This window comes from Leptinotarsa decemlineata, unplaced genomic scaffold, assembly GCF_025532065.1.
Source record: "Leptinotarsa decemlineata unplaced genomic scaffold, Ldec_3_MD MMD2_tig00000010_RagTag_RagTag, whole genome shotgun sequence".
Classification (NCBI taxonomy): Eukaryota; Metazoa; Arthropoda; class Insecta; order Coleoptera; family Chrysomelidae; genus Leptinotarsa; species Leptinotarsa decemlineata.
Genome location: NW_027412538.1, coordinates 6,189,446 through 6,214,761, shown reverse-complemented (window position 1 = coordinate 6,214,761; position 25,316 = coordinate 6,189,446).

Below are 25,316 nucleotides of genomic sequence, written 5' to 3'. Positions count from 1 at the left end.
ACGATCACATAAGCTCTTCCTTTGAGAATTCAGGTTGGCTGAAACTTAATGCCCTGAGAGAACTGCACCTTCTCACGTTCACTCATAAAATATTGCAAACCGGAACTCCACCCTATCTGCGTGATAAACTCATTTCACTATCTTTCAACAATAACAGTCGCAATCAACACCTCTTGTTTATATCCAATCATAATTCGGCTATTTTTACACGTAGTTTCTCATACATGGCAGCTAAATTGTATAACACCATACCTGTAGACTTCAAACAGTTACCTCTCAAGAACTTTAAAAAAAGACTCAAAGCTCTAATGTTAACGAGTCAATAAGTTACCACAATACTGTCCTCATGCTTATCAAATAGGTTTCGATTTCCCAGATGTTGTTTTACCATATCGCGATTTTATCATTTTGTGTTATTTTATAGTTATTTTATTTTATAATAATGTATTATTTATTTACGATACCATGCATTCTTTTATAGTTTGAAAGGTTAGGTTTAAAAGCAGCTATAATAGCTGAACCTCGCCCATTCATCATATTATGTGTCATCATATCTTTCTACTGTTTATTTTTATTACGATGAATAAAGACCTGTTATTATTATTATTATTATTATTATTATTATTATTATTATTATTTTCAGCTATTCATTTTCAATTCTTCTTTTTTAGTTGTTTCAGGGATTTCAAATCATTTTATATAGCGAACTAGTGAAATTCAACTCAATTATTGATATAACGATATTTATATCAGACGCCATATTTGAATATCCATTCCGCATTTTCAGGAAATATGTCTCCATCATCAGTCTGACACGTAATTAAATAAATAGAATGGATTTGATTCCTCTTCGGATACTATCTGTCAAATAATTTCGGAGTTAATGGGTGGCTACGCCAAACAACGCTTGAACAGTCTCGATAAGTAGTTTACAATTTCATTTGAATAAACCATTGTCAGTGTACACACATTGCATCAGGAAGTCAATAATGAGGACGAAAATAAACATTTCACTCGAATGAGGAAATACATTTTTATTAATACCCGGGTATTTATTTATAAAACTAGGCGTGGGTTAAGGCCAATATACTGGTGTCATTTAGAATAATAGAAGATAAAATATGTGTGATTATTTTGTCAAGCATTGCTCAATTTATTCAAAGTATAGAGTCGATTCACTGAAAATAACTCTTTATCATTCCAAATTCTTCTGAAAAAAAGTATTCACACTGTGTAATAATGAAAGTAATAATTAAATCCAACTGGCCGGTAAATGTGTCTATCATTGATGAAAATATAGATTGCATCAGATACAGAAACAAAAATGATATCTATAAAAAAGACTATAGTCCGTTCATAATTTGTTGATAGCTCACTGCAAGTTTGACCCTCATTAGAGAACTGAAATACAGAGAGGACAGCTGATATGATATAATAACAAAAACCAAACTAAAACTGGCAGTTTAAGATGTTTTGGACTAACTCACCTTGTATCTGAAGAAATACAATACAGCTATAAAACTTTTAATCCGATTATGTAGGTATTTTGAGTGGAAATGAGTGACCAGTGTCGTAGAGTATATGATTAAAACATTAGTTACTTTAAATAAATAAATATATTAATATTCTTAAACTGTAGGTACTGTAAACCGTATTTTTATTTTAAAAAAATTTCTTTATTTTATTCAAAAATAATAAGTTACTTGCAATTTGTAAAAGATACATTTATTTAATTATTACCTATTTTTAAATGATATAAACTACGATTACTTACAAAACTATTCAAATTCAAAATAAACAGGATCATCTTCGGAATCCGAGTCGTCTTGCAGGTTAATAATTAGCGGTTGTGTCTCTACAGTCGCATCAATTATATTGTCAAGATCCCACATTTTTTGTTTTCCTTCTATTACATGTCTTACTGCATCTCGCCAATTTTGTTCTGTCATATGTTGTAAAGACTCATATAACAATTCACGTACAGCTTGTATTTTATATGACGTATTTTTTCTAGCCACATAGCTTTTCATTTGTGCCCAAATGAGTTCAATTGGATTTAATTCGCAGTGGTAGGGTGGAAGTCTAAGGACTGTGATGTTTCGTCTTTCCGCCATTTTGTCAACTACGTATTTCTTGAACTTAGATTTGTGTTGCCGGGCAATTTTTAAAAGTTCTGCTTTAACCATTCCATCTTCGTAAGGCAGGGACCTATTCCGCAGCCAGTCAATGATATCCTGTTTCTTCCACGCAGTCGTTGGAAATCTTTCAACTAGTCGTGAATGATAAGGTGCATTATCTAATACTATAATTGAGTTTGGTGGTATATGTTCAATCATCTGCTCAAAATACTCTTCGAAAACATCAGCTGTCATCTCCTCGTGATAGTCTTTTGTGCTTTTGGATTCAAATTCCAACAAACCATGCTTAGCAAATCCTTTTTCACTGCCAATGTGAGAAACTATTAATCTACTGCCTTTACCAGAGGGTGGGGAAATACCAGTAGACCAACCTTCCATAAAGGCTTGCCTGGAGCTTGATATATTTTTATCTGTCCAAATTTTTGTGAGAGTATGACCTGCGTTTACCCACGTTTCGTCCTGATAGTAAATTGGCCTTCCTTCAGCCCGAAATTTTCGTATAGATCTTAGATACTTTCTTCTCCAACATATTATCTCTTCCCGGTCAATCAAAAGTGATTTTCGATCTGATTTCTCCCACCGGAAATTTAATTCTTTTAAAACTTGCCACAATTTGGTTCGTCCGACATGAGGCAAATCCGGGTCGTCTCTAACTTCTTGTAAAATTTTGTTTAAGTTGGGTATTTCTTTTTTGTAAAAAAATTCGTGAATTTTCCTTCGAATACCATTTTTGGCAAATTCATCAATTTCAATAGGTTTTCTCCCCCTCTTTAAGTATTCGTTTGTATTTGGGTTAGCTATACCTTTTTTTTTTCTTTCTGATAGGAACCTATATATTGTTGACTCCCCTACGCCCGTCATGTTGGCACAACTCTTGATTATGTTCTGAACAGTGTTTGTGGGATTCTGAGAAACCAGAACATCGTGAACGTTCAAAACAATAGTCTTCTCTCTTGGTGAATAGACAGACTTACTGACTGTACGCAACAGTACCGGTGTAAAACTTGATGATGTTGATGATGATGACGAAGCCATCGCAAGCAATCAAACAAAACAAGCAAGAACGAAAGGTACGTATATGTTTGTAGGAATATGAAAAAAAGTTACTCACGCACTGCACAAAATTCGCAAAATAAATATTAGAGAGGTTAATTACTGCCGTAGACGCCGAAACACCAACGAGCCGTAAATTAAATGCGATTAAAAAATGTACTAAACCAAAAATTATTTTCGTTCGTAACAACTTCACCCTTTCAAGGCAAGTTTCGAATATAAACTGGAGCTTTATATTTAATGAATAAACACCTCAAGAACCTCCGCCTATGATTTTACGAGTTTTACGACCGTTTTATGACTTGGGCCCTCATTTTGTGCTATCGACAAATTATGAACAGACTATAGTTGAATTCTTATAATCTGAAACCAAATATTATATGAAAGGTGGAGAAGAAAGCCAAAAATAAATTCGAACAAAACTAAAAGAAATTTCCACCAGAATTTATGAGTCATAAAGCACTTAGGTCATATTAAATGAAAGTATTTTTTTCATGAGAGAAAACAGGTTTTCGTTATTTTTTATAGTAGGTTTTTGTTGCATACTTTGGAAAAACACATTGGTTGAAATGATTTTTCTAACAACCGGCTGGCGTTTCTATATGACCAACCCTCAAAAACCTAGAATCCAATATATTGCTTTGCTGCCGACAGCGCACTTGTCTCTTCATTCCATTTGGATTCCAGGATATCGGCTGTTAATGCACATCTTCACAGGCATCAGGAGGTTGCATATCTTAATGAGAATCTAGAAGTGATTTCGAATTGGGGTGAAATTAACCAAGTTCTTCAGAAAGATAGATGTCTCCGAACCGGATATAATACTGACAGAACAGACAATTTCCCTTTCTGTTTCGAAAAGTTTCTTGGGGATTAAAATGGACACCAATATGTCTTGGCATGTCGCTGGAATTGCAAAGGCTGCTTCTCCAAAGCTTGGAACACTGTTCCGAACCAGTAAACTGTACACACCTCAGCGATATTTCATGCTTCATAAAGCTCAGATCAGACCTGTATTGGATTTTTTTTTAGTATGGAGCTCTGCCCTCAACCATACCATGAAGATACTGGATTTGATCCAGAAAAGAGTCATTTCCCTATTTATTTTTCTCAAAGATAAATCTTTTGTTTTCCAGTAACCTGTCGAATCATTCGTACGATCATTGGACCAATAAGAAGCATACAGAGTACTGGACAAAAGTACCTGACAACAAACACAGCAGAACTTTCATTAGGGAATTGTCCAAGAAAAGAACCGAAGAACTACTTCAATTCAGTAGGGATCGGCTCAGAGTAATTACAGAGTTACTAACCGGTCACTGTCCGCTTAGAGGAGACCTGATTGATTGCATTAAAGTAATAATTGTTTTGCATAACTGTTGATGAAAAATTGATCAGTTGATTTGTTGAACTGACGAATCATTGCGCTATGAAACCATGTTACCTACTAGTTTTTGCGACATATGGAAAATAATTTAGATTTTTTTTTCTAATGACTGCAATGTAATACTAGAAAATCTATACTTATAAATTCGAGAGTTAGTCACTTAACACTCACATATTTATCTCTGTTTCTCCGTACTGGTAAGTCTTAGGAAGGTATTACTTGGTATATAGGTGCTTCTCAGGTCTTAGATCAAGAAGAATTTTTATATATTCCAACAGGGGAGCCCCCCGTGGGGGTAAAAGGGGCACGTTTACATATGAAAAGAAAATGAAAAGTAAAGTAAAGGAATGGAAGAATATTATTCAGTCAGTCAGAAGTGGTAGTGGTGTTCTTATCTAGACAAATAGAATAAAACATATCATTTATCATTCGGTCAAGTATAAATAATGAAATATACGGCAGATCTGAGCAATGCTGTCTGGCATTGGGTAATGTTGGCAATACTTTTATGCGCTCTAGTAATATTCGAAATGTATTCACAACTGTTACCTTTATTTTAATTTTTCTGTGCTTGCTTCATATAAAACCACTACGTATACTTCCATATTCATAATAACATACTCTGGAACATTTTCAACGTGGCTACGTAGACTATTGTTCTGAGGAATTTTGAAATAAAGGGGATATTCACTTGAAGTCAGATAATAGTGAAGAAATATTGAAATAATAATGCTTCACTTAGTTGTTGAACGTATATCTGAATTCAAAATAATTTGATCAATTTGAATGAATGGACTCGTTTACTATTATTAGAAAACTTAGGTTTTTCATACCTGCTTCGTTCCTGTCGCCCTTCAAAAATAACGCTCACACAAAGGCCGGAATCTTTTGAGTTCATGAAATAATTTCAGAAAATATTTTCGATGATTCATGATATAAACGAAGCAGTTAATTTCACGAATAACAAACAACTCTATCAGTAAACTGTTCATGGTCTTCCAGGCCAATTTATAACTCACCATCAAAAGTAATTGATTATCGAATAGCAGGTAAAAATTTGAGGTTTATAATCAAACACCTTAAACTCTGTAATTTTCTGGCCCCTTTTCATATCTTGAGCGGTCGCCTATTGATACGAAAACGATTTTTTACCATCTAAATAGAATGTTTATGATGTTAAACCGTTTTTTACCATGAAGCTCTGATAAATGGCTGCGATGATCTCAGCGTCAACTGTACAAATTCGAAATTAATAGAATAATCGTTTCTGAGAAGGGTTCAGCTTGAATAGGATACTTGATAGTTGAGGATAAATATAAAACTAAGGTTGGACTGAAACGGAATTTAATTGCAGCATTACTCTTCATTAAACCCTTGTTAGAGATATTGAAAAATGCATTTATTGCCCAATGTCTGTTACATCATCAAATGGTGAAAATGTCTCTATTCAAATAATTGTTTCATACCGTGATAACTTTCAATGACACTGATCACCAGTATTCACATTTTCATGAGGTCGATAAAATAAAAAGTTACTGTCGGTTATGAGGTAGTTTTCGAGCACTTTTTCACACATTTTATTCGGTTTCTCGGAGATAAATTGGAAATCAACGAATGTAGTTTTTCAAATGCTACATCGTTACGCTAGTTGCACACATACCGATTTTGGACAGCCGGTATAAAATCGACCGATATTTTATTGGTAGCGGGTCCTTGCTCATTCACCGGATTTTTATCGGTCAAACAATCAGTTGCTTTGTCGTCGTAATTAGCACGCACTACCAAAACGAAGTTAATGCGTAGTAACTACAATTTCACCGAGCATTCGAGAATGGAATGGTCGGTAAAAAATCGGTGAGTATGCAAGAGTGTATTTAATCATGTACGTCACTACTTCCCGGTTCTGCCGGCGATACAGTGGCAGTGGACGGCTGCTCACCGGTATTTTACCGGTGACGATCACCGGTCGGCGTGTGTGCCAGGTCCCGTTCCCACTATTGGAATTTGGACGACCGGTACAAAATCAGCCGTCCAAAATCGGTGTGTGTGCAACTAGCGTTAAGGGATTATCCGCATAGACCAGGTCTTTGACGTAGCCCCACAAAGAAAGTCTAACGGCATCCAGTCACATGATCATATTGACCAGTTGACGTCGCCAAAACACACTATATGGATAACCATTTCTTCAAGGTCGGTTGAACTGTTTTTCTACTCCGGGGAACTAAAATAATCGCTTTTCAAATCATAATTTTCAATGGTGGTTTTTTGAAATATTCGTAACAAATTAAAGTATATCCATCCAACAAACAAAGTAACCCAAACAAAGGTAGATGCGTGATAAAAGCTTGATTACAACGCACATTTGCATCTATTGGATGGAATAAACAAGCCTCCCCGCGCTGGCCAATCAAATTTAACTGCAATCGGCTGGCGGAATTCATTGTCACAGTGTCGCAGTGGTCAATTACGTTTAAACGCCTGTGGTGTGTGTATATATACACTATTTTGAAGTTTAAAATTTTTGAAATGTCAGGTACTGATACTACTGAAGGAACTGCTGATTTGTGTTCATAGATTTCTCCCTAATTTTTTTCCCGGCCGCATACCAATAAAAAAATCGGTCGTTCTTTGGTGCAACTCCGTACAAGCAGCCTTGTCTGGGAGATCATGTGAGATCAATTGCATGTCAAAATACTCCTAATCATCTATATAGTTCACGATATCTCATTTAATGCTCTCGAAATAGTGTTTTATTGCAATTTTCCAGAATTTTTGTTGTTAAAGTCATACAACCCTTCCTTATTGTTTTTTTAATTCGTTGAAATTCCTGAAAGTTGAGCTGAACACCTCATCTTCAACGAAGCGACACACTGAAATTTCCAGAAGGGCTAGGAAAGGTGAACGTGGTGGCCATTTTATATCAATCGTCCTGGCATAGTGTTATTGAAAGAATCTTTGCAAATAATTCTGCGATATGTCGAAGCTCTATCATATAGAATATACTGATATTTTCTCAGAATATTTAAAGAGAAATCTTTCAACAAGTCAACTACACTCACCAAAGGAACAACTCAGTTCATCTTTTTCGTAATCACTTGGGCAGTACAACTGTTGATATATTTGCAGCAGTTGGGTTTCAAGCGAACCGGTGTGCCGTCAGTACAACTTTTCCCTAACACCCCCATTTCAGAACTGTTTTTGATCAAACAACCACTGCATCACGTGGTAAAATGTCCGGCATCAGCTGCATGTATTGATAGGTCATGCTCAGTTGGAAATGAACTGGCAAACATTAGGCAGTGTTCAAATACTAGATAGGACAGTAAAGTTCACTTTGATACAGAATATTATGTGAAGACATTCATGAAGACTGGAAGTAGATTCAGTAGAAGTAGGCAATCGATATTGAATAACTTAAAATAGGTTAGAGTTACGCTCTTCGTAAGGGTTTGAAGACCGTCGTGGTTTAGAACTGTTCCCTAACGTTTCACCAGCCACTCGTGCTGGCGAAACAGTTCCAAACCACGACGGCCTCCAAACCCGAACGAAGATCGTAACACTGAAAATTTTGGCCGCGAAAGCCTTCACCAGTTTATAAAATATGTTAGGTTAGGTCTAAAGTGAGTGGGACTATTCGACTCTTCACTACAACCCGCAAGGGTTTATTGTGGCACACACCTATTCACACTCGGTCAAATAAACACAGCTTCTTAGCGAAACCGATTAGTTCATATAGTGAGTGTTTTTTCAGGTCAGATGATGAGAGTACGGCTCTGCCGAACTCTAAGAACCTGATTTGGTCCCCAGCGGATCAGGCACAAAGTATGCTCTAATGTTTCTTCATTTTCCAAACAGAGGCGACACACACTGTCTTCTGAAAGTCCAAGTGTCTGCATATGATGATTCAAGTGACAGTGACCTGTAAGAAGGCCTGTTAGACATGGTAGTTCATCCCCACTCACGGAGATTGGAAGTAGATTCAGTAAAAGTAGGCAATCGATATTCAATAACTTGAAATATAAGAACAAATGCTTCCACGGCCTGAATTCCCTTCGACCGTGATCTATAAGTCCAGATGTTTTTCTCTAGCTGAAAATATGTTTTTTGTATTGTTTCATGAAGATGTTCAACATTCAAAACAAGAATGGTGCTCGTATACTAGATGATCATAATGGTTTTTCCCGAGTTGGGGAAACATCAATACCCACATGTCTGCCTTGACCAACCTTTTTCACAATGAAAGCGTCTTTTCAATCGCTCAATCGATGTCTGATGAAATTTGGCCCGCCGACTGACACATACAGTATCCTTTGGTACAATACACCTTCCGACAACCCCAAATTGCATCCCTTCCATAGATACCAATCACAAAACTCATATCGTGAGCAGCATGGGGCACCACGTGCCTCGCAGGGGACTGTCTTAATATCAACTTACTATAAGATTGATGACGACATGAAATAACCCATTACAAATGTTATTGTTGGATATGTGCCTGCAGATGATGCACTGGAAAATATGATTTCGAATAATAAGGGTGTCAGTGAGTTCTTCTCATAACTTTATTGACGCAACAAAACTAGAAGACCATAATCTATAATGATAATAATAATAATAACTTCATTCACAACTTATACAGATTAGAGTACAATTGAAACAAAATATGTGAACAAAGTGGTTTGGAGATAAGAGCAGAGCTCTTGTTTCGCAAGAAGTTATAAAGAATATGTAAGTACATAAATATTTGTATAAAAGTAAGTATGGCCTTCATGGAGTAGAAACTACAAAACATTTCATTAAATTTGTGAATTTGATGTTATAGTTGAGCAAATTATATTTTGGTTTGAGGTAAAATAGGCCGATTAAATACTAGACAAACAAAAAGAAACAAAAATAGATAAAACTTTAGACAAATATTACACGTTCTATAAGAATAAAATATTAATGCACAAGTAGATAAAATCTTAGGCAATATGGATAAGATTATGCTATTTACAATACAATATGATACAACTTTGGGATAAATTTGACCAAGACTAACTTATTTCACTCTAACAGTTTTTTTTAAATTGTCTATTTTATTGTCTATTTTTTGTTTTTTGAATATTGGCTATAGAAGCAACAGAAGTTGTTTGCATTATTTCTCGTCAGAACAATTTCTATCCATACTGGATTATTAAAATTTATTATACTGGGTGTTTTTTGAGTTAGTCGAATTGCCACATAAGGTTTTTTTGTCAATCATTATGTCGTTGAAAATATAGGATCTTTCTGTAAGCGGTTCCTATCTTTGAATTTACATAAAACAAAGCGTTTGAGAGATATAATCGAATTTTTTTTTCCTCAGAAAGACCTATTGATGCCGTTATATGTGAAATATAACATCATTCAAATATCCGCTACGGCTTCCCTAGGTGGAACGCATCCGAAACGTCCAATTTCCCATGACTCTGGCGCATAAATCAGGCTGAATTTGACCTATGGCAGGGGTTATGTTGGCTTTGAGGACCGCTATGTTTGTAGCCCATTCGCATGTTCCTGCTACTTTAAAAAACTACACAATCAGAAGCCTAACGGGTTCGAATCGCAATATCTTGGTACCTAGTTCGCATTATCTACACGTGAGATGAACATATCCTCAAATCGCTCCTGCAGACTATCCAAAATGGCATGAGCTCTGTGGCACGTAGCGCCGTCCTGTTGAAATCACATATCGTCAACCATCTTCAAACAATCGTTGCTTTCCAGATCGTTCAAATCGGCAAAGAAGAAGTTGGAAATCATCGACCTATAGTGCTCGCCGTCAACAGTGATTGCGTAGCCAACATCTTTTTCAAAGATTATGAACAGATGACTCTGCCAAGCCAAAATCCACACCAAGCAGTGACTTTTTCGGAATGCATTGGAAACTCTTGGCTCTCATGTGAATTGGTATTGTCACAAATTATGAAAATTTTGTTTGTTCACGTACCCATTCATACATAAGAGCAGATATTTGTTGGTTCACAGATACATCAAAAACACTTTTGGGTTCTGGTGCAGGTGTCTTCAATCGCAGATCTAGGTCAGAGGTATCAACCTGTCTAGGAACCTATGCGACTGTATTTCAAGCGGAAATTTACGCTATTGGATTGTGTGCGGTAGATTGAGAGAATCCAACCTCATATACAAGTCAATTAAACTATTCTTGGACAGTCAAGCGGAAGCTTGGAGCTTGAAGCTCTTGGAAGCTCTTGGCTCCTACCGAGCAATGTCTAAATTGATAGCATATTGCCAAAAATGACTCTTCTCGATATAAAGACGATATAAAAACAGATTGTCCCTGATTTGGTCCTACCGAGCAGAGGCTAAATTGGTAGCAAATTGACAAAAACGACTTTCCTTGATAGGAAGACTCAACATATTGCCTCTGGTCTGGATTCCTGGCCATACTGGTCTGGAAGGCAATGAGGCTGCTGACTTCTTTGCAGAGGACGGTGCTGCAAGCAGTTTCATCGGACCTTAACACGTCATTGGCATCGATTTAGGCTTTGCCAAACAAATATTGAACACCTGGATGGCAAGAAGATTTATGGATTTCTGGCAGAATCTTTCAGGATTGGCTCACTCCAAGGCCTTTATTCACCTTACAAAGCTTGATACCAACCAGTAGGGATGAACTACTAACAGGCCTTCTCACAGGCCACTGCCAATTAAATCATCATATGCAGAGACTCGGACTGTTGGAAGACAATGCGTGTCGCTTCTGTTTGGGAAATTATGAAACAGTGGAGCAAATACATTGTGCCTGCACCACTGTGAACCGAATCAGGTTCTTAGAGTTTGTCAGAGCTGTACTCTTACCATCTGACCCCAAAGACCAGTCACCATACAAACTAATCGACTTCGCTGAGGAGCTGGGTTCATTTGGTCGAGTGTGAGTAGGTGTGAGCCACAATAAACCCTTGCTGGTTACGGTGGATGACTCAACAGACCCACTCACTTTGGACCTAACCTAACATAACCTAACCCATTTATCTAGAAATGGGCCTCATAGTTGAGGATGATTTTTTAATGAAAATCGGTCAGTCTCCAGCTGCTTCAGAACCCTTCAAGCAAACACACGTTGTTTATGGTCGTTTACCTTCACTTCCTTTTTGGGTCAGTTGAATTTTGTACGGATGCAGGCGCCAGTTGTGGTTGCCAAGTTGTGGTCTGCGAAAGGCAGAGTTCTTGTGAGCGATACAAAATAAATTCCTTCGGATTCTCCTGCACACTCTCACAAACAGCGGCAACGTTTCCGGCAGATCTTGTGTTTCGTCAACGTGAAGCTGTTGGTCGATCGTTTACTGAACCAGTGGTCTCAGATTTATCCGCCACAATGCGAATAGTTCTCTTGGTTGGACGATTATGGCGACCGTGAAATGAGTGAATGGCGCGGTATGTTGCCCTAACAGAACACCCATTTTGACAAAACAATTTCATTATTCAAACGTGTTGTTGAGTGTAATATTCGTCCATGGTGATTTGGCAATAAGGACTAAATACATAACATCGAATATGACAGATATAGATTCAACAAGATGGCCTGTATCAATTGTCAAATTTCGAAGTCCCTGTTGGGAAACCCTTTTTAATGAATCACTGATATTGACGCATTACATAACAGAGCTGTCGAACTTGAAGACTACTAATAAAATCGTACTTTTCTCCGAGAGAAAGTATGTTATTTTACTATTGCAGAAAAACACAAATTTGAAAAAATATTGATCAGGAAGTAATTAGCCTTGTCACTGATCACTAGTTCACTTCATGAAGTTTATTTTGAATAAAAAAAGTAATACAGTTTCTATAATAGGAGAATTATAATTGATAATGATTATTATTCATTATTTCAGTACAAAGCTCACAAAAAAATATTTAATTTTCACCAGATGCACACTGTTAAAATTGCACATGATCACAAACAACCCAATAGAATCACAACCACATATAATCGAAAAATGCTGATATGTTGTGTCTAATTTAGAGTACACCTATCTTTCTCTTATCAGATAACTTGAAAGTGCAGGGCTTTTTTTCCAGTTCGTATCTGAAAGTAATTTCTATGGATGCATGAACTGCAGAAATTTGTAAAGAGTTCATTTTGAACTTGATTTCTTTCTATCCCCTTCGGAATTTTCTCAAATGTTTTGTACAAAGATGAAGAAGTGGAAAGCCTGAAACTTTTGTCTATTGCTAGATGATATTTTACAATTTTTTGAATGAAAACTATAACTTGCATGTCATATCGCTGATTCTACCACACTAGCCCTGACAGAGGAAATGATTTTCATAAGTTTGATGTGTGGTCCAAATCACCATTAGCATAATTTCAGTCAAAGGTTACACCCAAAATAATATTGAATAGATATATCCATGACAAGATATCACCTTCAACTGTGAAACAGGTCTCTGAACTAAAACCATGTCGAATTGGAAACCTAATCGAATTAGTCCCAGGCGATATCGGCTCTTGTGTATCAAACACTGTCGGCATCATTTCCAATTAATTTAATTGTTCAGTCCTTCTTTTCAATTTACAATATTTTAGGTTGTATCTGATATGATTTTTGAGGAGCACTAATTGGATGTTATGTTGTTCGTTGGATGTTCTGATAATAATGACTGAATTAACATAAATATTCCATTTCCCTTGGATACAAAAATAACGTCGTTATAATTCTGAAAGCAAGGTCTTTAGGAGTAATGGAGTAACTGATTCTCCTGAGGGAATTTGAAGACTTTCACGGGAGAGCGCAGGACTTTCGTGAGGTAGATTCTGTTTCAATAACAGAAATATTCTGTTGGCTTCATAATGAGCTACAATTTATTTTGTCGGGACTGGTGATATGTGGAATATGTTATTATTTAGACGTAATAAACGACGAAATATTTTAACACAAAGCACAATGACGAAGAAACAAGAAAAATAGAAAAGTACAATGTGGCTTCGAAGAACTAATCTCGAAGTAAACAGTTTCCACTTTTCACCAGAATGACGTGTTAACAGCTTGACGACTCACACCAAAGAGAACTATTCTCTCTTTTCCAGCTTTCTTCTCACGTGCTGTTCGATTTGAGTTTTGTAATTATTTCACACTGAAATAATTTGTCAGTTTTTGGGAAAATTTTCGTTTGTTGGGTATTAGTGACAGATCAAAATACCCTACAATTTCAAGTGGATATTTAAAAAATAATGGTAAAAATAGGTAAAAATACAAATCATTACTATTCAGTACCTTCTGAAATTACGAGGGTAGTCGCAGAAGCACACGGTCCAAGAAAAAAAAAACAAAAATTTTGGAAAATAATGTATTTATTTTTCAAAATAATCTTCTTGCAGCTCTATACACTCTTCCCATCAATGTTCAATAAGTTCGATACCGATAAAGAGAACTGTCTTGTTTCTCAAAATAGCCATCAATTGCCAACATCACTTCCTCATTGTTGGAAAATATTTGACCACTGAGCCATTTTATCAAGTTGGACAGAAAGTAATTCAAGGGGGCTGAATCTGGCAAATACGGTGCATGAGATAGCAATTCAAACTTCGGTTCGTTAATTTTGGCCATAATGAATTTGTGAGCCAGTTCATTGTTTTGATGGAACAACACTGTTTTCTCAGCCAAATGCGGTAATTTTTGATTCATTTCTTCACTGAAACGTTGCAATAGATTCGTATAATACTCGCTGTTAATAGTACCAGCTTTCTTAGGATGGTCAGTGAGAATTATCCCACTGCTTTGATTACTCTTCTGCCCCGAGTAAAGTGATGAACCTATGTTTCATCCATGGTTACGAAACGACGCAAGAATTCCGCTCTGTTGCTGTGAAACTTCGCTAAATATTCAATTGAAACATCTTCACAACACTGTTTTTGCTCGAGTGTGAGCAAACGCGGCACCCATCTTACACACAGTTCTCTCAGATGACTACTGGTAAACGAACTAAGAACATTTGCGATTTTGAAGAATACAAACACGTTCGAAATTCCACCAATAAATCAGTAGAGAGGGAGAAAAAGTCTCTCTGAATTTTCACATAAGCAGGTATACTAATAATGCATGGGTCATGTTAAAAAACTCAGTATTTATTCTAAGAAAAAAAAACGATAGTGTAGATCACCTTTCAGATGTCAATGACATCAATAAATTTTTCATTCATTCCTACTGCAGTCCAGGCTCAGATTTTGAATAGTGAACAGTGGTCGACTTGCTGGTCCTGATGTAAATTGCAGTTTTAGCAGAATCAAGAATAACGACATTTTCTCTTTAACCTATGCATTGAATATTAAGAAGATATATCCAACTCAGTGGAAATTGGCTAATGTAATCCCATTACCGAAATGTGAGGTTGTCAGTGAGCTCCAAACCAGTGACCAATCAGCATTTTACCTGTTGTCTCAAAATTATAAGGAAGAGGAATTGAATATAAACTTGTGGAATTCTTGAAAACGTAAACTATTTTGCCGGATACTCAATCTAGATTCAGAAAAGGACACAGCTGCGCGGCAGCCCTTCTGAATGGGACATATCCTATCTTCCAGGCAACCGACTCGGGAATGATTACTGTTTTAGTTCTCTTATACTATTCAAAAGCTCTCGATACCCTGAATCATTCTGCTATGAAGCATATTTTACGATATATTGGACTCTCAGAAGAATCTGTTATGTTTTTGACAGCTAAGTGGTCGAAAGCAACTAGTTGTATTCAATACTAGGATTTCTCAAAAAAGATCTGATATCTGGGGTTCCATAGGGATCCATTTTGTGACCAATTCTCTTTGTAGTTCTCACAACAAAAATGTTGTCTCGCATTGTTATCTACAAATGTATGCGGATGATACTCATGTGATGTATTCCTTCCACCCTTCATATATAGTGAATGGTTGTCAGAAAATTAACGAAGACTTCAATAGTATTTTCAAAATAACCAAAGATCATTCTTTCTCATTGAATCTAAACAAATCTAAGGCATTGTTGTTCGGGAGGCGAAATGACAGACTTCTTCACCAGAAAAATATATGTGTTACTATCAATAACATTCCTGTACGGTTTTGTGATGTGGTGAAGAATCTTGGGCTCTGGAAAAAATATTCCTTACGATTTGAAAAGCATGTATCGGAATGCTTTCGTAAAAGTATCAAGAAACTGAAATTTTTTTTTGGATCTCGTGCAACTTTTAATTTGAATCTTAAAAAAATACTTTGCAAGTCTCTACTTCTTTACCTTTACTCATTGCGATACGGTCTATATTATCATACAATAACATCTACGCAAAAAATCCAGAAAACCCAAAACTATTGTCTCTGCTTCATCTACGGTATTCATAGATGTCAACCTATCAGTGATAGGTTCACTGCTTCACGTTCTATAAAATGATTACTATCCAAATTCTCTTATACCTTCACCAGAATGATTGTATACCGCACTGACGTTCACAATCTTAATATTACATCGAAAGGTACTATAACACCACCAATCCACAAATCATCATCATTAGAGATTTTAAGAATATGAAAGTCTCCTCTAATATCCTCTAATATCTAGAAAACGATTATTTGAATCGCAGCACATATATTGATAGTTTATCTAAATTTTGATTAGTTGTTTCGATCTTTTGTTCAGTGAGAGACCATCCTTGTGCAGTACAGGTGCTCAAGATGAACTCCGCCTTTTCAGTTTGCGGTTTGCATCTTATCCTTTTTGGAATCCTGTGTTCTACTGAATAAAGAATATTAATAATACTATTATTATTTTATATGATTTACCACACTTTTTGAAATGTCTATTAGGTTTGCTAGCTCGAGCACTTTCAGTCGACGATCATTCGGTACCGCTTTGTAAACTTTCTTCACTGTTTCTGGAGTCGTCACCTCACTTGGTCGACACTGCCATGCTGGTCTTGCTACTCAATATTTTACTGTTGTAAACGAAGGAGCAGACTCACAGAGAGCAGAATCCAGTTCAGCTTTCATTTTGCCTGGGCTGAGTCCGTTTAAATAAAAGTATTGATTCACATAATGATGACCAATTTTCTCCATTTCCACAAATTCCCTGTACAAGTTAGCCACTGATGGCTGCCAAACAAATTCTAAACAACGCAGCGTCTTCAAACTTGAAACATATGCTTCATAGTTTGTGAACTTTCTAATATCGTGATATTTCTCAAACAACTACCGCCATCTCTAGGTCAGGCCGGGTACTTCTCTTGTCAACAATTATCGTCCCATTTCAATAATATACATTTTCAGCAAAATAATTGAGATTATCAAACAACGTCTTCACGCATATTTTGAAATATAAATTATTCAACGAATCTCAGTTTGGTTTTCGTAAGTACCGCTCTACAGCAGAGGCAGTTCTCAATGTGATGAGTGGAGTAGTCGACAATCTCGAGCAAGGTAACCACACAGCTATTACGCTCTGCGACCTCTCTAAGGCGTTCGACTGCGTCTCTCATGATATATTATTGGAAAAACTATATTACCATGGCATCAGGGGAGTATCTGTATCCCTCATAAAATCATATCTATCGAATAGATATCAAGCAGTCACTATCAATAATTCCATTTCGAATTTAAAACTCGTTAAACATGGTGTTCCCCAAGGATCAGAATTGGGAGCGCTTCTATTCATAATTTACATAAATGACATTAGTAATTCCATGCATCCATATAAATCTGTTTTGTTTGCCGATGACACTACATTTATTTACTCTGACAAAAATTCTATTGAACTATCTAGAATATCAAAGGAAGTCGATGAGAAGGCAGAAAGTTGATTCGTGTCAAATCGACTCAAACTGAATACAGATGAAACACAACAGGTACAATTTTCAACAAGCTCTGCCGCTACATTAAATGCAAACAGTGTTAAATTACTTGGGTTAGTTGTTGATAGCACTCTCACTTGGACCTGTCATATTGACCAATTGAGTAAAGCATCATCTAGAACCCATTTTTATTGCGTCATTTGAGAAATATAACTATTTTCGATACACTGAAAATAACATATTTCTCCCTCTTCCATTCCCACATTAGCTATGGTGTTATACTCTGGGGCAACTCCACTGGGGCTGTAAAAATTTTTGAATTGCAGAAAAAAACTATCAGAATAATTACTAACTCTGGTTATAGGGATCATTGTCTACCTCTGTTTTTGAAATTGAGAGTAATGCCGTTACCCACATTATTTTTGTACAACGTTCTCATAGAAATTCATAAAAAATCAACTCCATTAATCAAGCAATCAGACCTTCATAACAATGATACCAGACATTGTAACAAATTTCGGGCAAACCGCTATCGTTTGACTGAATCACAAAAAATAACCTGAATTTCAACCTCTACAATTATCTTCCCGATAGTTTCAAAATTCTTAGTATGTCCAAATTAAAAAAAAAAAACAATAAAAAATTATCTTTTGAGTTTTTGCTTTTACCCTGTCGAAGAATACGTGAATCATTTTAAATGTTAATAATGTCAACATACACACTCAATTTTTGTTTTTATATATTTTTGTATTTGTGTTTCTATAATATTTTGATTGTTTAACAAATTACTTTCATGCTATTTTTTGACTTGCTACAAACATTTTATTATGTAACGTGGTGAAATGAATTATCTATCTAACATCGTATCTGAATAGTAAGATATTCAATTTGCAATGCTTGTTTTAGTATCATTGCTAGGCAGTATCTGAACTGTAACTGATATGAAGATGAATAAGTCGGAAAAAGTAACCATCGTGGAAAAGACTACAATGATCAAAGAAAATTTACGTAAACTTTCGCCCTTGAGTTATACGGAGGAAACTAAAAATGCTGTTTTGGGTTTTTTACAAATATATTTGTTACTTCAAAGAATATGAAGAAGTGAAACACGAATATTCTTATAATAATCGAAATTGGAAATAACGAAAAAAATTACCCAAATACAGAGATGTCTAGATCATGCAAAAAAGTAACTTCCAGACACAAACTGGAAGAAAAGCCCTCTCGAAACAGCTACTTTTATATAAACATTGAATTACACGAAAAACAAAAACTCCCCAAACAAATATTTTTATATGAACACTGAAATTTTTCAATATTTAATTCTACAAAAAGGATTTTAAGCTTTATATCTTCTATTAATTATCTGTGAGCGCTTTCGACAGTTGGTAGTACTGTCATCATCTGGTACTCCTCAAACTGAACTGGTCATCCTGTTGTCTGTCTCTTTATACGGTCAGAGCGTCTTTACTCAGGTATTTCAGGCACTTTAGGTAAATTTGCCTGTATTTGTTCTGCATCAGGTACTCTTCTTCGTGTTAGATCTTCTCTAGGAATGTGTATGGTTTTGTTTAATATATTGAATGTGATATCTTGTTATGTTTTGATTTGTACTTGTTCCTCGATAAGTGATTTATGACTGTTGAATTTATGGAGGTTCAAGTTTTCCCAAATGTCCAAGCGGTTTCCCTTGTCGATTTGTTTCATTAGTTTTTTTCAGAAGATATAAAGCTTCAAATCCTTTTTGTAGAATTTAATGTTGAAATACTCAAAATAAAAGAAAATTAGTTGCATCAATCAAAAATAACATTGAAATATACAGAAAACACTTTACCCCCTTCACAGGATTGCTACGCAATATGTTGAATGGAAGAGGTAAAATTTCATCCTTTCTGGTGGACAGCCTTTTAGCTTCTTCAGTATCAATCTGTATAACATGATAGGATTCATTGTTATTCATAAATGCAGATGTGGATCCACTGTAGAAGAAAATGGTTACCATGGCCTAAGTTGTGAGTTTAGTTCTGGCAGATTTTCAAGACATCATTCCATTCATGATCTTATAAAAAGAGCTCTAGCCACTGCAGATGTTCCTTCAGTTCTTGAACCCCTTGGTGTTAGTCGTCTAATTCCACTGGTGCAGTTGCTATGATTGCTGAATTATAAAAATTTTGGAAATACTCCACTTTGCTAAGTTCCTACTGTTTCTTTACTGTTGCAATTGAAACCTCTGGTGTTTTTGGATCTCATGCTTCTGAATTTTTGAAAAAAGTTGGTGGAAGAATGATGAATTCGACCAATCTTGAAATCACGCATTGAAAAATACCTAACAAAATATAAAATCTTATCAAACAATCAATTCGGATTTCAAAATGGAAAATCAACTGAAGACGCAATAACACTCCTTACTAACAAAATCAGTAAATATATAGACGAAAAATCACCATCGCTATGTATATTTGTAGACTTGAAAGAAGCATTTGATACAGTTAGCCATGATCAACTTCTAGAGGTACTTGAGAGTATTGGATTTAGGAGAACATCCCACCAACTCTTCAATAGTTATCTCCATGATAGGAACCAATTTGTGAAAATTAAAGACACTCTCAGTGAATCTCGAATAGTACAATATAGTGTACCCCAGAGCTGTCTGAAAAAAATTGAAGAAAATTGAGTTTATCACAATGCTTGGATTTCTTCACAAGAGAGAAAGCTTTGGATGGACATGAAAAACCGACGTGTTCAAGTTGCTAGGAAAGATGAAAATGCACAAAGTCTCTATCGATGTATAAGTTTCCTCGTATTTTAGTCATTCATTTGAAAATATTTCTCTAACAAAATTATTTAGAGGCGAGTTGAATGTTGCCATCGAATTTCTTTCAGATAGATCAGATACGAACAATTATGCAGCAGACAATGTGACTTCTTGTCGTTATAATCTATATGCACTTTCGAATCACAGTGGGTCTACCTACAGCGGACATTATACAGCATTCTGCAGACATCCTCATACTGGCACGTGGCATAAATACAATGATTCACACGTGTCACCAATTTCACCAAAATCGCTTGAGAGTGGCGATGCATACATCCTCTTTTAAGAAAGGAGGAAACGAGTACATACCTTTGAGGGTTCTGAAAAGTTATTTTCGAACTCAGTGTCGTTGCTTTTCGAGTTTGAAAGCCGTGGGTTTTTGGAATTTCTTCCTGACGTTTCGCTGGCGCGAGTGGCTAGCTTGAGCTTGAGGTTCACCGCTTCTTCTTTTCTGTTAAAATTATCTGTGTGTTTGTGAATCTCTATTGCCTCGTCAATCAAATATGGAACCTCATTTTGAAGAATTCGATAATAACAAACAGGACGACAGGCAGCAAGATTTTTAATGTTCCAGGTTCAAGTGCAGGTACGAATACAGGTACAAATTCAGGTACAAATACAACTGATTACCTGACAAGGCATAAATACGCTTTAGGAAGCCTAAAAGGGTAGTCATCGTACAGCAAGCCATGATGGTTAAACCTCTGAAAAAGCTAGCCACTCGCGTCAGCGAAACGTCAGGAATAAATTCCAAAAACCCACGGCTTCCAAACTCGAAAAGCAACTACACTGAAAACCTCAGCCGGGAAAGTCTAAACAATTATTTTTGAACTGTTGATTTTAATGTTATAATGAATTATATGTTATTATAATAAAAAAAAAATCACGGCTTTGTGTCACGAATAAGTTTAATATATTCATTTCATCGATGATACTACGTAATGACATTCACTCGCTTATTTGATCAAATCTCAGGCATAGGAATCTTGGTTTAAGTTCAAATGGGTATATTTCCAGGAGATTTCAAAAGGTTTTCATAAAGATCGTCTTTGAAAGGCGTTATAAAGTGTAATTTGAAATATTTTTTACAGAGGAACCTGAGGTGGTGACACAATGAATTTATTTTAAAAATAACGTAAAATCCTTCTAGAGCATTGAATTGTATACTGCAACTTTCATTCTCGACGAACTGGTAGACGATATTTCAAATTGAACTTGTCTTTGCTCTGGTTTCAAACGCACCCAAATTTCAAAGAGCATGCATTCGCAACAAGAAACAAACAGAATTGAAGTGTTTTCCGTAGATAGTATTTCGTCAAATTAATGGGTCGGTGTTTCTTAATTAAATAAATTCCGTCGTTTTAAGTCTCAATAGACTTGTCTGTATTCAAGACGTCTGTGTTTACGAAATGAGGTTTGTTTTATGGAAATTAGTGGCTTACTTGATGGGAATGAAGTGAATGAGTTTGTAACGCTTCGCGAGGATACAAAAACGGATAATGGAAATGACGTGTCAGGTTTTAGGAAGAGTGTCTTCGACGGTGCATTTGCGCTATTCATTCGTGAGTCTTGATCCAAAATGAACACCCCTGAACACTTAGAGAAAAAAAATCGGAAGTTATCCCTTGATAAGGAAGTCGATCAGGCAAAGTCCAGTTCACAAGGACCATTTAGTGATATTTGAGAAACCATGCAGGTGACAGCAGGAGCCTCGCAAGGAAGAGAAGAGCACTTACCTACGAGAACAAGAAACACACACATCGAGGAAAAACCGGTAAATGAGATAGCAGAGCATGTTTGGACCTATCAACATAACATTGAGTGGTCCCAAGGAACATTGGTTTAGGAGAAAATTCAAGGAAGTCCCATAAATGTTGTTCAACAATCTATTCAGCCAAGCTAGCGTAGAGATACGCAACATATGGAAACCCATCATCAAGCGAAAAGTGGCCAGCTCCCGCGAAACGTTCATCTCCCGCTAAACCGGTGGAGCGGATAGAGTAGATAAGTGAAAGTACTCGAGTCATCTCTCGGAGAAATTAGTCCAACATACGACAATCCGTTGGCAACGGCGGATGAGTGCTGAAGTGTCCGGGCGTTCAGGTGTGCAGTGTTTCTGGCTTGTATTAGTATGTGCGTTATACATATTGGTGTATCTGTGCTCTAGGCAAACCGGAGATCCGAGTTTTAAACTTATTTTTGAACATATTAATGCCAACGACAGTATTGATATGTTTATAACAGTTTTGAAGAAGTAAAGTAGCCTTATGTCTAAAGTCAATGTTTCCTTGTAAAGCGCTTCTGTGGGGTAAGTTGTTTTTTTTATTTGTGAATATTTTCAGAGTTGATTTTTGAATTTGTTCTAGGATTTACTGAGAATTACTCGCTGCTCCCCAGGCAACTATCCCATAGGAAAGGTGAGTTTCAAACAAGCTATATCTAGGTAGGATGTCATGTATATTAATCTATATGTAACACTATGTAATTTTTTCACCAAATAGTCAATATGTGCATCCTATTTCAAATGATTATAAACATTATTTTGCATTTTCCACCAACTATCTTACAGACATAATGATACACAATTAGTCTATACATCCAGTAGCAACTTTCAATAGTATGATTCACAGACTATTGAATAATCCACATTCAGAAAGAAATTTTCAAGGAAAACTGATTCTGATAAAATATATTGCTGTCAACAACGATTACGGGTGGATATCATTGACTCGTTTATTTTTGAAAAAGTGCAAAAACCAGCTCTGAACCACGTCTATCCACTCTCAAATAATTATTCTGAACCTTTTGTGACACTAACAACTGCGGCTACGTGTCTGAGACGTGGCCGATGGGAGGAATCGTATTTGTGTAGTTTGGCAATTAGCACATCCGCATTGTAAATTGTAAATTCAGGTACTCAATCAACCCAAGTACCTCTATTATTACCTACAGGGGTGCTATATAATATAATAGGTAGATAGCTAGATAGATTTTATTTGACTACGTTATGTAATAAAAAAAACATTTGTAGCAAGTCATGTCATGCATTATACAATGTAAAACTAGCAAGACTGTGTCAGTTCATATTATAAATTCCTTCATAATATGAATTATATTAATAAATCATACATATAGGTATTGCACGCACTCGCACACACATACAGACTGAAATATATATAAATAAAATACTACAAATCACCTAAATGCACATGCAGTCATACAGTATTGCCGAAGGGAATATTTAAAATAGAGAAAAATTCTTCATATATATAATTTCAATAAGTGGGTCCTGCATATCAACGTACAGTGTTCTATATGTCCATGTGAGAAGAGGCAAATTCTTTCACATAGTAGAAACAATTTTTAAGAAGGTAACATTTTAGTTTTTTGAAATTATGTTGTGGAAGCTGCCTTATTCTCTCCGGTATTTTATTGTAGAGCCCTAGGGGAGGGGAGTTTTATTTTGATTTTGTAAGTCGAAAAGACTGTGTTTTCATGAGATCAGATGAACGGGTGTTGTAGGTATGGGACTTTGACATTAGTGTAAAATTGCTTTTGTGTTTGTGAAAATCAATCATAGAATAGTATATGAACAAACACGGTAATGGCATTATTCCATATTTAACAAATGAGGGTTTGCAGTGGTTATTAAAATTTGCTCCAGATTCTATTCTGACACTTTTTTTCTGCAGTGTAAAAATTTGGTTGGCGGTGGATGCGTTTCCCCAGAGGATCACACCATATGTTAGGTAGGAATGCATCAGTGAATAGTAACTAGAGAGCAGTGTGTCAATGTTCAATACCTTAAGTTGTCGTAACAGGAAAATATAATTGGATATTTTTGAGCTTAACTGATATACGTGTTCCGACCAGTTGAGCTTATCATCTATAATTATACCCAGTAATTTCGCGTGGTTTCCATTTGCCACCTGGTTGTTTGTAGAAATCTGGAGATGTTGGGTTTTCTCTCTATTCAGTTTGAGGTTGTTGGAATTGTACCACGTTTTGGCTTTGCTTTCTGACTCTTACATAGCAGAATTTAGACCCAAAGTATCCTTGTAAAAGTAAACCAAAGTAGCGTCGTCTGCAAACATAATTATAGTTTTTGGAAAAAGGTAGGAGAACAGGTCGTTTATGTATATAATGAATAGTAATGGGCCTGAAATTGAACCCTGTGGTACTCCATGCTTCACTGTTCTGAATTCTGGTAGCTCATCATCCACATTAACGCAATGTTTTGTGCCAACTAAATACGATCTCAGCAGCTGGAGTGATGGACCTCTAATGCCATAGTATTCGAGTTTTTTCAACAAACTATTGTGTGAGACACAGTCGAAGGCCTTGCTAAGATCGCGCATTGTGATTCCCGCATGTTTACCAAGCTCAAGGCCGTTTACAATTTCACTAGTTCGAACTAGTGAAATTCATCACGAAACATTGTCAATCACCTTCAAACAAGCCGTTTACAATGTTCTGTACAATCCTACAGATAGCATCAAGTGTTGTAATGAACCATTGTTAGTTTAATGTAACAGTTTGAAAATGTCCTCATAGGACGGAACTGCAGTAACGTTAGTTACAAATAATAGAAAGTTTCAATTCTCTTTTCTTCACTATGATTTTCTATCACGCAGTAACGGCTACATCCATCAATTCATTTAGTTTTCTATCATATTATATAACTTCACACATCAAAAAAATATATTGCATCCTCTGAAAAACGTAAATAACGTAACGTGAATGAAAAGTTTGTGGAGATCAAATTATGAGGTGAAGTTTATGAAATTACTATGGATCTTGATTAAGTAACGTCCAAATCAATCAGAAAATTCAGTAGATATGTTTACTTTCTATCATATTTACATATATGAAAGAAGTATAGGTATCAGCAATTCTTTTTCCAATATTTCAAATCCTTTCTCTGTTTGCCTCACTTCTCACATTTCTCGGAACAATAATACGTTAATGGTCTGAGCACAAAATTCAATCCATTTCAATGTTTCACTCCGGAAAGTACATTGACACTTTGATTCGATAACGTTTTGTTATGTTTGCAGCAGATTCCAGCGGAACTGAAAAATTACTGCATGATTCAAATGAAATGTGATCGGTCAATGTCAACATGTAG